This window comes from Schistocerca piceifrons, chromosome 3 (assembly GCF_021461385.2).
Source record: "Schistocerca piceifrons isolate TAMUIC-IGC-003096 chromosome 3, iqSchPice1.1, whole genome shotgun sequence".
Lineage (NCBI taxonomy): Eukaryota > Metazoa > Arthropoda > Insecta > Orthoptera > Acrididae > Schistocerca > Schistocerca piceifrons.
In genome coordinates this window covers 263357835-263369844 of record NC_060140.1, presented here as the reverse complement: position 1 = coordinate 263369844, position 12010 = coordinate 263357835, and the positions used below count along the sequence as shown (strand labels likewise).

The window sequence follows — 12010 nt, the reverse complement described above, 5'->3', positions numbered from 1 at the left end:
TCGTACCGTTCGACCTCATGGCGGGAGGACGATGACCTGCAAGACCCTGGGCTGCGATCCCCCCCCATTGAAATGTTGCTCCAAAGCCTTCGGTATGGCGTGCAGGGTGCATCTCAAACATGTATTTGCAACTCACCGCGACAATCGTCATTTGTTTTTTCGAGATACTGAAAAATGAAGGGGGCACCCGGGATTGAACCGGGGACCTCTCGATCTGCAGTCGAATGCTCTACGACTGAGCTATACCCCCATTCACGATCTTTGCGTTCCCATAACTTAAGGAAAAATAATATACTCTGCCTGGCTAAAGACGTCTAATCGAGCAAAATATTGCGTAATCATTATCTCTCAGTTATATATTAGCGTTAAACGATATAAATATCAAAAATACTAGACACTTCGCGCCTGGAGAAAGTGCGAGTCGGCGCCTTCACCTTAATGTCAGAACGCGAAAATTGCACTAGTAGCTTTTTTTCAAGCAAGTTCTGTTCGTCCGTTCTCCGTAATCGTTTGGTATCTGATTAAACTGACATACTCGCCTATGGCTTTCGTAAACGAAAATTTCATTGTGACCCCGACGTGATTTGAACACGCAACCTTCTGATCTGGAGTCAGACGCGCTACCGTTGCGCCACGGAGTCGACGCTGCTTAGGTCTTGTCATGAATAGGTTCCTCGAACACTTACTGTACCGTTCAAACCTAAGAAATAATGACAGTAGGATCCACGAGACACTCGTCCCGGATGTACTTGCTCTGGCGGGGGTGTAACTCAGTGGTAGAGTGTCTGCTTCGCATGCAGAAAGTCCTGGGTTCAAATCCCAGCTCCTCCAATTTTTGTTTCTCCGTGCAGCAGTACATGAAAACTTTTGCCTATCACCATATTCTACAAAATTCAGTGTACAAGATTCTTCCCCCAAGCAAGTGGATTTCGTACAGTTCGACCTCATGGCGGGAGGACGATGACCTGCAAGACCCTGGGCTGCGATCCCCCCCCATTGAAATGTTGCTCCAAAGCCTTCGGTATGGCGTGCAGGGTGCATCTCAAACATGTATTTGCAACTCACCGCGACAATCGTCATTTGTTTTTTCGAGATACTGAAAAATGAAGGGGGCACCCGGGATTGAACCGGGGACCTCTCGATCTGCAGTCGAATGCTCTACGACTGAGCTATACCCCCATTCACGATCTTTGCGTTCCCATAACTTAAGGAAAAATATTATACTCTGCCTGGCTAAAGACGTCTAATCGAGCAAAATATTGCGTAATCATTATCTCTCAGTTATATATTAGCGTTAAACGATATAAATATCAAAAATACTAGACACTTCGCGCCTGGAGAAAGTGCGAGTCGGCGCCTTCACCTTAATGTCAGAACGCGAAAATTGCACTAGTAGCTTTTTTTCAAGCAAGTTCTGTTCGTCCGTTCTCCGTAATCGTTTGGTATCTGATTAAACTGACATACTCGCCTATGGCTTTCGTAAACGAAAATTTCATTGTGACCCCGACGTGATTTGAACACGCAACCTTCTGATCTGGAGTCAGACGCGCTACCGTTGCGCCACGGAGTCGACGCTGCTTAGGTCTTGTCATGAATAGGTTCCTCGAACACTTACTGTACCGTTCAAACCTAAGAAATAATGACAGTAGGATCCACGAGACACTCGTCCCGGATGTACTTGCTCTGGCGGGGGTGTAACTCAGTGGTAGAGTGTCTGCTTCGCATGCAGAAAGTCCTGGGTTCAAATCCCAGCTCCTCCAATTTTTGTTTCTCCGTGCAGCAGTACATGAAAACTTTTGCCTATCACCATATTCTACAAAATTCAGTGTACAAGATTCTTCCCCCAAGCAAGTGGATTTCGTACAGTTCGACCTCATGGCGGGAGGACGATGACCTGCAAGACCCTGGGCTGCGATCCCCCCCCATTGAAATGTTGCTCCAAAGCCTTCGGTATGGCGTGCAGGGTGCATCTCAAACATGTATTTGCAACTCACCGCGACAATCGTCATTTGTTTTTTCGAGATACTGAAAAATGAAGGGGGCACCCGGGATTGAACCGGGGACCTCTCGATCTGCAGTCGAATGCTCTACGACTGAGCTATACCCCCATTCACGATCTTTGCGTTCCCATAACTTAAGGAAAAATATTATACTCTGCCTGGCTAAAGACGTCTAATCGAGCAAAATATTGCGTAATCATTATCTCTCAGTTATATATTAGCGTTAAACGATATAAATATCAAAAATACTAGACACTTCGCGCCTGGAGAAAGTGCGAGTCGGCGCCTTCACCTTAATGTCAGAACGCGAAAATTGCACTAGTAGCTTTTTTTCAAGCAAGTTCTGTTCGTCCGTTCTCCGTAATCGTTTGGTATCTGATTAAACTGACATACTCGCCTATGGCTTTCGTAAACGAAAATTTCATTGTGACCCCGACGTGATTTGAACACGCAACCTTCTGATCTGGAGTCAGACGCGCTACCGTTGCGCCACGGAGTCGACGCTGCTTAGGTCTTGTCATGAATAGGTTCCTCGAACACTTACTGTACCGTTCAAACCTAAGAAATAATGACAGTAGGATCCACGAGACACTCGTCCCGGATGTACTTGCTCTGGCGGGGGTGTAACTCAGTGGTAGAGTGTCTGCTTCGCATGCAGAAAGTCCTGGGTTCAAATCCCAGCTCCTCCAATTTTTGTTTCTCCGTGCAGCAGTACATGAAAACTGTTGCCTATCACCATATTCTACAAAATTCAGTGTACAAGATTCTTCCCCCAAGCAAGTGGATTTCGTACAGTTCGACCTCATGGCGGGAGGACGATGACCTGCAAGACCCTGGGCTGCGATCCCCCCCCATTGAAATGTTGCTCCAAAGCCTTCGGTATGGCGTGCAGGGTGCATCTCAAACATGTATTTGCAACTCACCGCGACAATCGTCATTTGTTTTTTCGAGATACTGAAAAATGAAGGGGGCACCCGGGATTGAACCGGGGACCTCTCGATCTGCAGTCGAATGCTCTACGACTGAGCTATACCCCCATTCACGATCTTTGCGTTCCCATAACTTAAGGAAAAATATTATACTCTGCCTGGCTAAAGACGTCTAATCGAGCAAAATATTGCGTAATCATTATCTCTCAGTTATATATTAGCGTTAAACGATATAAATATCAAAAATACTAGACACTTCGCGCCTGGAGAAAGTGCGAGTCGGCGCCTTCACCTTAATGTCAGAACGCGAAAATTGCACTAGTAGCTTTTTTTCAAGCAAGTTCTGTTCGTCCGTTCTCCGTAATCGTTTGGTATCTGATTAAACTGACATACTCGCCTATGGCTTTCGTAAACGAAAATTTCATTGTGACCCCGACGTGATTTGAACACGCAACCTTCTGATCTGGAGTCAGACGCGCTACCGTTGCGCCACGGAGTCGACGCTGCTTAGGTCTTGTCATGAATAGGTTCCTCGAACACTTACTGTACCGTTCAAACCTAAGAAATAATGACAGTAGGATCCACGAGACACTCGTCCCGGATGTACTTGCTCTGGCGGGGGTGTAACTCAGTGGTAGAGTGTCTGCTTCGCATGCAGAAAGTCCTGGGTTCAAATCCCAGCTCCTCCAATTTTTGTTTCTCCGTGCAGCAGTACATGAAAACTTTTGCCTATCACCATATTCTACAAAATTCAGTGTACAAGATTCTTCCCCCAAGCAAGTGGATTTCGTACAGTTCGACCTCATGGCGGGAGGACGATGACCTGCAAGACCCTGGGCTGCGATCCCCCCCCATTGAAATGTTGCTCCAAAGCCTTCGGTATGGCGTGCAGGGTGCATCTCAAACATGTATTTGCAACTCACCGCGACAATCGTCATTTGTTTTTTCGAGATACTGAAAAATGAAGGGGGCACCCGGGATTGAACCGGGGACCTCTCGATCTGCAGTCGAATGCTCTACGACTGAGCTATACCCCCATTCACGATCTTTGCGTTCCCATAACTTAAGGAAAAATATTATACTCTGCCTGGCTAAAGACGTCTAATCGAGCAAAATATTGCGTAATCATTATCTCTCAGTTATATATTAGCGTTAAACGATATAAATATCAAAAATACTAGACACTTCGCGCCTGGAGAAAGTGCGAGTCGGCGCCTTCACCTTAATGTCAGAACGCGAAAATTGCACTAGTAGCTTTTTTTCAAGCAAGTTCTGTTCGTCCGTTCTCCGTAATCGTTTGGTATCTGATTAAACTGACATACTCGCCTATGGCTTTCGTAAACGAAAATTTCATTGTGACCCCGACGTGATTTGAACACGCAACCTTCTGATCTGGAGTCAGACGCGCTACCGTTGCGCCACGGAGTCGACGCTGCTTAGGTCTTGTCATGAATAGGTTCCTCGAACACTTACTGTACCGTTCAAACCTAAGAAATAATGACAGTAGGATCCACGAGACACTCGTCCCGGATGTACTTGCTCTGGCGGGGGTGTAACTCAGTGGTAGAGTGTCTGCTTCGCATGCAGAAAGTCCTGGGTTCAAATCCCAGCTCCTCCAATTTTTGTTTCTCCGTGCAGCAGTACATGAAAACTTTTGCCTATCACCATATTCTACAAAATTCAGTGTACAAGATTCTTCCCCCAAGCAAGTGGATTTCGTACAGTTCGACCTCATGGCGGGAGGACGATGACCTGCAAGACCCTGGGCTGCGATCCCCCCCCATTGAAATGTTGCTCCAAAGCCTTCGGTATGGCGTGCAGGGTGCATCTCAAACATGTATTTGCAACTCACCGCGACAATCGTCATTTGTTTTTTCGAGATACTGAAAAATGAAGGGGGCACCCGGGATTGAACCGGGGACCTCTCGATCTGCAGTCGAATGCTCTACGACTGAGCTATACCCCCATTCACGATCTTTGCGTTCCCATAACTTAAGGAAAAATATTATACTCTGCCTGGCTAAAGACGTCTAATCGAGCAAAATATTGCGTAATCATTATCTCTCAGTTATATATTAGCGTTAAACGATATAAATATCAAAAATACTAGACACTTCGCGCCTGGAGAAAGTGCGAGTCGGCGCCTTCACCTTAATGTCAGAACGCGAAAATTGCACTAGTAGCTTTTTTTCAAGCAAGTTCTGTTCGTCCGTTCTCCGTAATCGTTTGGTATCTGATTAAACTGACATACTCGCCTATGGCTTTCGTAAACGAAAATTTCATTGTGACCCCGACGTGATTTGAACACGCAACCTTCTGATCTGGAGTCAGACGCGCTACCGTTGCGCCACGGAGTCGACGCTGCTTAGGTCTTGTCATGAATAGGTTCCTCGAACACTTACTGTACCGTTCAAACCTAAGAAATAATGACAGTAGGATCCACGAGACACTCGTCCCGGATGTACTTGCTCTGGCGGGGGTGTAACTCAGTGGTAGAGTGTCTGCTTCGCATGCAGAAAGTCCTGGGTTCAAATCCCAGCTCCTCCAATTTTTGTTTCTCCGTGCAGCAGTACATGAAAACTTTTGCCTATCACCATATTCTACAAAATTCAGTGTACAAGATTCTTCCCCCAAGCAAGTGGATTTCGTACAGTTCGACCTCATGGCGGGAGGACGATGACCTGCGAGACCCTGGGCTGCGATCCCCCCCCCATTGAAATGTTGCTCCAAAGCCTTCGGTATGGCGTGCAGGGTGCATCTCAAACATGTATTTGCAACTCACCGCGACAATCGTCATTTGTTTTTTCGAGATACTGAAAAATGAAGGGGGCACCCGGGATTGAACCGGGGACCTCTCGATCTGCAGTCGAATGCTCTACGACTGAGCTATACCCCCATTCACGATCTTTGCGTTCCCATAACTTAAGGAAAAATATTATACTCTGCCTGGCTAAAGACGTCTAATCGAGCAAAATATTGCGTAATCATTATCTCTCAGTTATATATTAGCGTTAAACGATATAAATATCAAAAATACTAGACACTTCGCGCCTGGAGAAAGTGCGAGTCGGCGCCTTCACCTTAATGTCAGAACGCGAAAATTGCACTAGTAGCTTTTTTTCAAGCAAGTTCTGTTCGTCCGTTCTCCGTAATCGTTTGGTATCTGATTAAACTGACATACTCGCCTATGGCTTTCGTAAACGAAAATTTCATTGTGACCCCGACGTGATTTGAACACGCAACCTTCTGATCTGGAGTCAGACGCGCTACCGTTGCGCCACGGAGTCGACGCTGCTTAGGTCTTGTCATGAATAGGTTCCTCGAACACTTACTGTACCGTTCAAACCTAAGAAATAATGACAGTAGGATCCACGAGACACTCGTCCCGGATGTACTTGCTCTGGCGGGGGTGTAACTCAGTGGTAGAGTGTCTGCTTCGCATGCAGAAAGTCCTGGGTTCAAATCCCAGCTCCTCCAATTTTTGTTTCTCCGTGCAGCAGTACATGAAAACTTTTGCCTATCACCATATTCTACAAAATTCAGTGTACAAGATTCTTCCCCCAAGCAAGTGGATTTCGTACAGTTCGACCTCATGGCGGGAGGACGATGACCTGCAAGACCCTGGGCTGCGATCCCCCCCCATTGAAATGTTGCTCCAAAGCCTTCGGTATGGCGTGCAGGGTGCATCTCAAACATGTATTTGCAACTCACCGCGACAATCGTCATTTGTTTTTTCGAGATACTGAAAAATGAAGGGGGCACCCGGGATTGAACCGGGGACCTCTCGATCTGCAGTCGAATGCTCTACGACTGAGCTATACCCCCATTCACGATCTTTGCGTTCCCATAACTTAAGGAAAAATATTATACTCTGCCTGGCTAAAGACGTCTAATCGAGCAAAATATTGCGTAATCATTATCTCTCAGTTATATATTAGCGTTAAACGATATAAATATCAAAAATACTAGACACTTCGCGCCTGGAGAAAGTGCGAGTCGGCGCCTTCACCTTAATGTCAGAACGCGAAAATTGCACTAGTAGCTTTTTTTCAAGCAAGTTCTGTTCGTCCGTTCTCCGTAATCGTTTGGTATCTGATTAAACTGACATACTCGCCTATGGCTTTCGTAAACGAAAATTTCATTGTGACCCCGACGTGATTTGAACACGCAACCTTCTGATCTGGAGTCAGACGCGCTACCGTTGCGCCACGGAGTCGACGCTGCTTAGGTCTTGTCATGAATAGGTTCCTCGAACACTTACTGTACCGTTCAAACCTAAGAAATAATGACAGTAGGATCCACGAGACACTCGTCCCGGATGTACTTGCTCTGGCGGGGGTGTAACTCAGTGGTAGAGTGTCTGCTTCGCATGCAGAAAGTCCTGGGTTCAAATCCCAGCTCCTCCAATTTTTGTTTCTCCGTGCAGCAGTACATGAAAACTTTTGCCTATCACCATATTCTACAAAATTCAGTGTACAAGATTCTTCCCCCAAGCAAGTGGATTTCGTACAGTTCGACCTCATGGCGGGAGGACGATGACCTGCAAGACCCTGGGCTGCGATCCCCCCCCATTGAAATGTTGCTCCAAAGCCTTCGGTATGGCGTGCAGGGTGCATCTCAAACATGTATTTGCAACTCACCGCGACAATCGTCATTTGTTTTTTCGAGATACTGAAAAATGAAGGGGGCACCCGGGATTGAACCGGGGACCTCTCGATCTGCAGTCGAATGCTCTACGACTGAGCTATACCCCCATTCACGATCTTTGCGTTCCCATAACTTAAGGAAAAATATTATACTCTGCCTGGCTAAAGACGTCTAATCGAGCAAAATATTGCGTAATCATTATCTCTCAGTTATATATTAGCGTTAAACGATATAAATATCAAAAATACTAGACACTTCGCGCCTGGAGAAAGTGCGAGTCGGCGCCTTCACCTTAATGTCAGAACGCGAAAATTGCACTAGTAGCTTTTTTTCAAGCAAGTTCTGTTCGTCCGTTCTCCGTAATCGTTTGGTATCTGATTAAACTGACATACTCGCCTATGGCTTTCGTAAACGAAAATTTCATTGTGACCCCGACGTGATTTGAACACGCAACCTTCTGATCTGGAGTCAGACGCGCTACCGTTGCGCCACGGAGTCGACGCTGCTTAGGTCTTGTCATGAATAGGTTCCTCGAACACTTACTGTACCGTTCAAACCTAAGAAATAATGACAGTAGGATCCACGAGACACTCGTCCCGGATGTACTTGCTCTGGCGGGGGTGTAACTCAGTGGTAGAGTGTCTGCTTCGCATGCAGAAAGTCCTGGGTTCAAATCCCAGCTCCTCCAATTTTTGTTTCTCCGTGCAGCAGTACATGAAAACTTTTGCCTATCACCATATTCTACAAAATTCAGTGTACAAGATTCTTCCCCCAAGCAAGTGGATTTCGTACAGTTCGACCTCATGGCGGGAGGACGATGACCTGCAAGACCCTGGGCTGCGATCCCCCCCCATTGAAATGTTGCTCCAAAGCCTTCGGTATGGCGTGCAGGGTGCATCTCAAACATGTATTTGCAACTCACCGCGACAATCGTCATTTGTTTTTTCGAGATACTGAAAAATGAAGGGGGCACCCGGGATTGAACCGGGGACCTCTCGATCTGCAGTCGAATGCTCTACGACTGAGCTATACCCCCATTCACGATCTTTGCGTTCCCATAACTTAAGGAAAAATATTATACTCTGCCTGGCTAAAGACGTCTAATCGAGCAAAATATTGCGTAATCATTATCTCTCAGTTATATATTAGCGTTAAACGATATAAATATCAAAAATACTAGACACTTCGCGCCTGGAGAAAGTGCGAGTCGGCGCCTTCACCTTAATGTCAGAACGCGAAAATTGCACTAGTAGCTTTTTTTCAAGCAAGTTCTGTTCGTCCGTTCTCCGTAATCGTTTGGTATCTGATTAAACTGACATACTCGCCTATGGCTTTCGTAAACGAAAATTTCATTGTGACCCCGACGTGATTTGAACACGCAACCTTCTGATCTGGAGTCAGACGCGCTACCGTTGCGCCACGGAGTCGACGCTGCTTAGGTCTTGTCATGAATAGGTTCCTCGAACACTTACTGTACCGTTCAAACCTAAGAAATAATGACAGTAGGATCCACGAGACACTCGTCCCGGATGTACTTGCTCTGGCGGGGGTGTAACTCAGTGGTAGAGTGTCTGCTTCGCATGCAGAAAGTCCTGGGTTCAAATCCCAGCTCCTCCAATTTTTGTTTCTCCGTGCAGCAGTACATGAAAACTTTTGCCTATCACCATATTCTACAAAATTCAGTGTACAAGATTCTTCCCCCAAGCAAGTGGATTTCGTACAGTTCGACCTCATGGCGGGAGGACGATGACCTGCAAGACCCTGGGCTGCGATCCCCCCCCATTGAAATGTTGCTCCAAAGCCTTCGGTATGGCGTGCAGGGTGCATCTCAAACATGTATTTGCAACTCACCGCGACAATCGTCATTTGTTTTTTCGAGATACTGAAAAATGAAGGGGGCACCCGGGATTGAACCGGGGACCTCTCGATCTGCAGTCGAATGCTCTACGACTGAGCTATACCCCCATTCACGATCTTTGCGTTCCCATAACTTAAGGAAAAATATTATACTCTGCCTGGCTAAAGACGTCTAATCGAGCAAAATATTGCGTAATCATTATCTCTCAGTTATATATTAGCGTTAAACGATATAAATATCAAAAATACTAGACACTTCGCGCCTGGAGAAAGTGCGAGTCGGCGCCTTCACCTTAATGTCAGAACGCGAAAATTGCACTAGTAGCTTTTTTTCAAGCAAGTTCTGTTCGTCCGTTCTCCGTAATCGTTTGGTATCTGATTAAACTGACATACTCGCCTATGGCTTTCGTAAACGAAAATTTCATTGTGACCCCGACGTGATTTGAACACGCAACCTTCTGATCTGGAGTCAGACGCGCTACCGTTGCGCCACGGAGTCGACGCTGCTTAGGTCTTGTCATGAATAGGTTCCTCGAACACTTACTGTACCGTTCAAACCTAAGAAATAATGACAGTAGGATCCACGAGACACTCGTCCCGGATGTACTTGCTCTGGCGGGGGTGTAACTCAGTGGTAGAGTGTCTGCTTCGCATGCAGAAAGTCCTGGGTTCAAATCCCAGCTCCTCCAATTTTTGTTTCTCCGTGCAGCAGTACATGAAAACTTTTGCCTATCACCATATTCTACAAAATTCAGTGTACAAGATTCTTCCCCCAAGCAAGTGGATTTCGTACAGTTCGACCTCATGGCGGGAGGACGATGACCTGCAAGACCCTGGGCTGCGATCCCCCCCCATTGAAATGTTGCTCCAAAGCCTTCGGTATGGCGTGCAGGGTGCATCTCAAACATGTATTTGCAACTCACCGCGACAATCGTCATTTGTTTTTTCGAGATACTGAAAAATGAAGGGGGCACCCGGGATTGAACCGGGGACCTCTCGATCTGCAGTCGAATGCTCTACGACTGAGCTATACCCCCATTCACGATCTTTGCGTTCCCATAACTTAAGGAAAAATATTATACTCTGCCTGGCTAAAGACGTCTAATCGAGCAAAATATTGCGTAATCATTATCTCTCAGTTATATATTAGCGTTAAACGATATAAATATCAAAAATACTAGACACTTCGCGCCTGGAGAAAGTGCGAGTCGGCGCCTTCACCTTAATGTCAGAACGCGAAAATTGCACTAGTAGCTTTTTTTCAAGCAAGTTCTGTTCGTCCGTTCTCCGTAATCGTTTGGTATCTGATTAAACTGACATACTCGCCTATGGCTTTCGTAAACGAAAATTTCATTGTGACCCCGACGTGATTTGAACACGCAACCTTCTGATCTGGAGTCAGACGCGCTACCGTTGCGCCACGGAGTCGACGCTGCTTAGGTCTTGTCATGAATAGGTTCCTCGAACACTTACTGTACCGTTCAAACCTAAGAAATAATGACAGTAGGATCCACGAGACACTCGTCCCGGATGTACTTGCTCTGGCGGGGGTGTAACTCAGTGGTAGAGTGTCTGCTTCGCATGCAGAAAGTCCTGGGTTCAAATCCCAGCTCCTCCAATTTTTGTTTCTCCGTGCAGCAGTACATGAAAACTTTTGCCTATCACCATATTCTACAAAATTCAGTGTACAAGATTCTTCCCCCAAGCAAGTGGATTTCGTACAGTTCGACCTCATGGCGGGAGGACGATGACCTGCAAGACCCTGGGCTGCGATCCCCCCCCATTGAAATGTTGCTCCAAAGCCTTCGGTATGGCGTGCAGGGTGCATCTCAAACATGTATTTGCAACTCACCGCGACAATCGTCATTTGTTTTTTCGAGATACTGAAAAATGAAGGGGGCACCCGGGATTGAACCGGGGACCTCTCGATCTGCAGTCGAATGCTCTACGACTGAGCTATACCCCCATTCACGATCTTTGCGTTCCCATAACTTAAGGAAAAATATTATACTCTGCCTGGCTAAAGACGTCTAATCGAGCAAAATATTGCGTAATCATTATCTCTCAGTTATATATTAGCGTTAAACGATATAAATATCAAAAATACTAGACACTTCGCGCCTGGAGAAAGTGCGAGTCGGCGCCTTCACCTTAATGTCAGAACGCGAAAATTGCACTAGTAGCTTTTTTTCAAGCAAGTTCTGTTCGTCCGTTCTCCGTAATCGTTTGGTATCTGATTAAACTGACATACTCGCCTATGGCTTTCGTAAACGAAAATTTCATTGTGACCCCGACGTGATTTGAACACGCAACCTTCTGATCTGGAGTCAGACGCGCTACCGTTGCGCCACGGAGTCGACGCTGCTTAGGTCTTGTCATGAATAGGTTCCTCGAACACTTACTGTACCGTTCAAACCTAAGAAATAATGACAGTAGGATCCACGAGACACTCGTCCCGGATGTACTTGCTCTGGCGGGGGTGTAACTCAGTGGTAGAGTGTCTGCTTCGCATGCAGAAAGTCCTGGGTTCAAATCCCAGCTCCTCCAATTTTTGTTTCTCCGTGCAGCAGTACATGA

General features: G+C 46.4%; 39 non-coding genes across 39 annotated transcripts; 13 read left to right on the top strand and 26 right to left on the bottom strand.

The window, feature by feature from the left end:
• Window positions 1–178: 178 nt before the first annotated feature.
• On the bottom strand, window positions 179–250 carry Trnac-gca. Its single transcript has one exon. It is a non-coding gene; the product is annotated as a tRNA-Cys (tRNA).
• A 319-nt stretch (window positions 251–569) lies between these two features.
• On the bottom strand, window positions 570–641 carry Trnaw-cca. The gene has a single exon. It is a non-coding gene; the product is annotated as a tRNA-Trp (tRNA).
• Window positions 642–759: 118 nt separating this feature from the next.
• Trnaa-cgc lies at window positions 760–831 on the top strand. The gene has a single exon. It is a non-coding gene; the product is annotated as a tRNA-Ala (tRNA).
• Window positions 832–1107: 276 nt separating this feature from the next.
• Window positions 1108–1179, bottom strand: Trnac-gca. The gene has a single exon. It is a non-coding gene; the product is annotated as a tRNA-Cys (tRNA).
• A 319-nt stretch (window positions 1180–1498) lies between these two features.
• On the bottom strand, window positions 1499–1570 carry Trnaw-cca. Its single transcript has one exon. It is a non-coding gene; the product is annotated as a tRNA-Trp (tRNA).
• A 118-nt stretch (window positions 1571–1688) lies between these two features.
• Window positions 1689–1760, top strand: Trnaa-cgc. Its single transcript has one exon. It is a non-coding gene; the product is annotated as a tRNA-Ala (tRNA).
• A 276-nt stretch (window positions 1761–2036) lies between these two features.
• On the bottom strand, window positions 2037–2108 carry Trnac-gca. Its single transcript has one exon. It is a non-coding gene; the product is annotated as a tRNA-Cys (tRNA).
• Window positions 2109–2427: 319 nt separating this feature from the next.
• Window positions 2428–2499, bottom strand: Trnaw-cca. Its single transcript has one exon. It is a non-coding gene; the product is annotated as a tRNA-Trp (tRNA).
• A 118-nt stretch (window positions 2500–2617) lies between these two features.
• Window positions 2618–2689, top strand: Trnaa-cgc. Its single transcript has one exon. It is a non-coding gene; the product is annotated as a tRNA-Ala (tRNA).
• A 276-nt stretch (window positions 2690–2965) lies between these two features.
• On the bottom strand, window positions 2966–3037 carry Trnac-gca. Its single transcript has one exon. It is a non-coding gene; the product is annotated as a tRNA-Cys (tRNA).
• Window positions 3038–3356: 319 nt separating this feature from the next.
• On the bottom strand, window positions 3357–3428 carry Trnaw-cca. The gene has a single exon. It is a non-coding gene; the product is annotated as a tRNA-Trp (tRNA).
• Window positions 3429–3546: 118 nt separating this feature from the next.
• Window positions 3547–3618, top strand: Trnaa-cgc. The gene has a single exon. It is a non-coding gene; the product is annotated as a tRNA-Ala (tRNA).
• A 276-nt stretch (window positions 3619–3894) lies between these two features.
• Trnac-gca lies at window positions 3895–3966 on the bottom strand. The gene has a single exon. It is a non-coding gene; the product is annotated as a tRNA-Cys (tRNA).
• A 319-nt stretch (window positions 3967–4285) lies between these two features.
• Trnaw-cca lies at window positions 4286–4357 on the bottom strand. Its single transcript has one exon. It is a non-coding gene; the product is annotated as a tRNA-Trp (tRNA).
• Window positions 4358–4475: 118 nt separating this feature from the next.
• Window positions 4476–4547, top strand: Trnaa-cgc. Its single transcript has one exon. It is a non-coding gene; the product is annotated as a tRNA-Ala (tRNA).
• A 276-nt stretch (window positions 4548–4823) lies between these two features.
• Trnac-gca lies at window positions 4824–4895 on the bottom strand. The gene has a single exon. It is a non-coding gene; the product is annotated as a tRNA-Cys (tRNA).
• A 319-nt stretch (window positions 4896–5214) lies between these two features.
• Window positions 5215–5286, bottom strand: Trnaw-cca. The gene has a single exon. It is a non-coding gene; the product is annotated as a tRNA-Trp (tRNA).
• A 118-nt stretch (window positions 5287–5404) lies between these two features.
• On the top strand, window positions 5405–5476 carry Trnaa-cgc. Its single transcript has one exon. It is a non-coding gene; the product is annotated as a tRNA-Ala (tRNA).
• Window positions 5477–5753: 277 nt separating this feature from the next.
• On the bottom strand, window positions 5754–5825 carry Trnac-gca. The gene has a single exon. It is a non-coding gene; the product is annotated as a tRNA-Cys (tRNA).
• Window positions 5826–6144: 319 nt separating this feature from the next.
• Window positions 6145–6216, bottom strand: Trnaw-cca. Its single transcript has one exon. It is a non-coding gene; the product is annotated as a tRNA-Trp (tRNA).
• A 118-nt stretch (window positions 6217–6334) lies between these two features.
• On the top strand, window positions 6335–6406 carry Trnaa-cgc. The gene has a single exon. It is a non-coding gene; the product is annotated as a tRNA-Ala (tRNA).
• A 276-nt stretch (window positions 6407–6682) lies between these two features.
• Trnac-gca lies at window positions 6683–6754 on the bottom strand. Its single transcript has one exon. It is a non-coding gene; the product is annotated as a tRNA-Cys (tRNA).
• A 319-nt stretch (window positions 6755–7073) lies between these two features.
• Window positions 7074–7145, bottom strand: Trnaw-cca. The gene has a single exon. It is a non-coding gene; the product is annotated as a tRNA-Trp (tRNA).
• A 118-nt stretch (window positions 7146–7263) lies between these two features.
• On the top strand, window positions 7264–7335 carry Trnaa-cgc. The gene has a single exon. It is a non-coding gene; the product is annotated as a tRNA-Ala (tRNA).
• A 276-nt stretch (window positions 7336–7611) lies between these two features.
• On the bottom strand, window positions 7612–7683 carry Trnac-gca. Its single transcript has one exon. It is a non-coding gene; the product is annotated as a tRNA-Cys (tRNA).
• A 319-nt stretch (window positions 7684–8002) lies between these two features.
• On the bottom strand, window positions 8003–8074 carry Trnaw-cca. Its single transcript has one exon. It is a non-coding gene; the product is annotated as a tRNA-Trp (tRNA).
• A 118-nt stretch (window positions 8075–8192) lies between these two features.
• Window positions 8193–8264, top strand: Trnaa-cgc. Its single transcript has one exon. It is a non-coding gene; the product is annotated as a tRNA-Ala (tRNA).
• Window positions 8265–8540: 276 nt separating this feature from the next.
• Window positions 8541–8612, bottom strand: Trnac-gca. The gene has a single exon. It is a non-coding gene; the product is annotated as a tRNA-Cys (tRNA).
• Window positions 8613–8931: 319 nt separating this feature from the next.
• Trnaw-cca lies at window positions 8932–9003 on the bottom strand. The gene has a single exon. It is a non-coding gene; the product is annotated as a tRNA-Trp (tRNA).
• A 118-nt stretch (window positions 9004–9121) lies between these two features.
• On the top strand, window positions 9122–9193 carry Trnaa-cgc. The gene has a single exon. It is a non-coding gene; the product is annotated as a tRNA-Ala (tRNA).
• Window positions 9194–9469: 276 nt separating this feature from the next.
• Window positions 9470–9541, bottom strand: Trnac-gca. The gene has a single exon. It is a non-coding gene; the product is annotated as a tRNA-Cys (tRNA).
• A 319-nt stretch (window positions 9542–9860) lies between these two features.
• On the bottom strand, window positions 9861–9932 carry Trnaw-cca. Its single transcript has one exon. It is a non-coding gene; the product is annotated as a tRNA-Trp (tRNA).
• Window positions 9933–10050: 118 nt separating this feature from the next.
• Window positions 10051–10122, top strand: Trnaa-cgc. Its single transcript has one exon. It is a non-coding gene; the product is annotated as a tRNA-Ala (tRNA).
• A 276-nt stretch (window positions 10123–10398) lies between these two features.
• Trnac-gca lies at window positions 10399–10470 on the bottom strand. The gene has a single exon. It is a non-coding gene; the product is annotated as a tRNA-Cys (tRNA).
• A 319-nt stretch (window positions 10471–10789) lies between these two features.
• Window positions 10790–10861, bottom strand: Trnaw-cca. Its single transcript has one exon. It is a non-coding gene; the product is annotated as a tRNA-Trp (tRNA).
• A 118-nt stretch (window positions 10862–10979) lies between these two features.
• Trnaa-cgc lies at window positions 10980–11051 on the top strand. Its single transcript has one exon. It is a non-coding gene; the product is annotated as a tRNA-Ala (tRNA).
• Window positions 11052–11327: 276 nt separating this feature from the next.
• Window positions 11328–11399, bottom strand: Trnac-gca. The gene has a single exon. It is a non-coding gene; the product is annotated as a tRNA-Cys (tRNA).
• A 319-nt stretch (window positions 11400–11718) lies between these two features.
• Window positions 11719–11790, bottom strand: Trnaw-cca. The gene has a single exon. It is a non-coding gene; the product is annotated as a tRNA-Trp (tRNA).
• A 118-nt stretch (window positions 11791–11908) lies between these two features.
• On the top strand, window positions 11909–11980 carry Trnaa-cgc. Its single transcript has one exon. It is a non-coding gene; the product is annotated as a tRNA-Ala (tRNA).
• The last annotated feature ends 30 nt before the right edge of the window (window positions 11981–12010 follow it).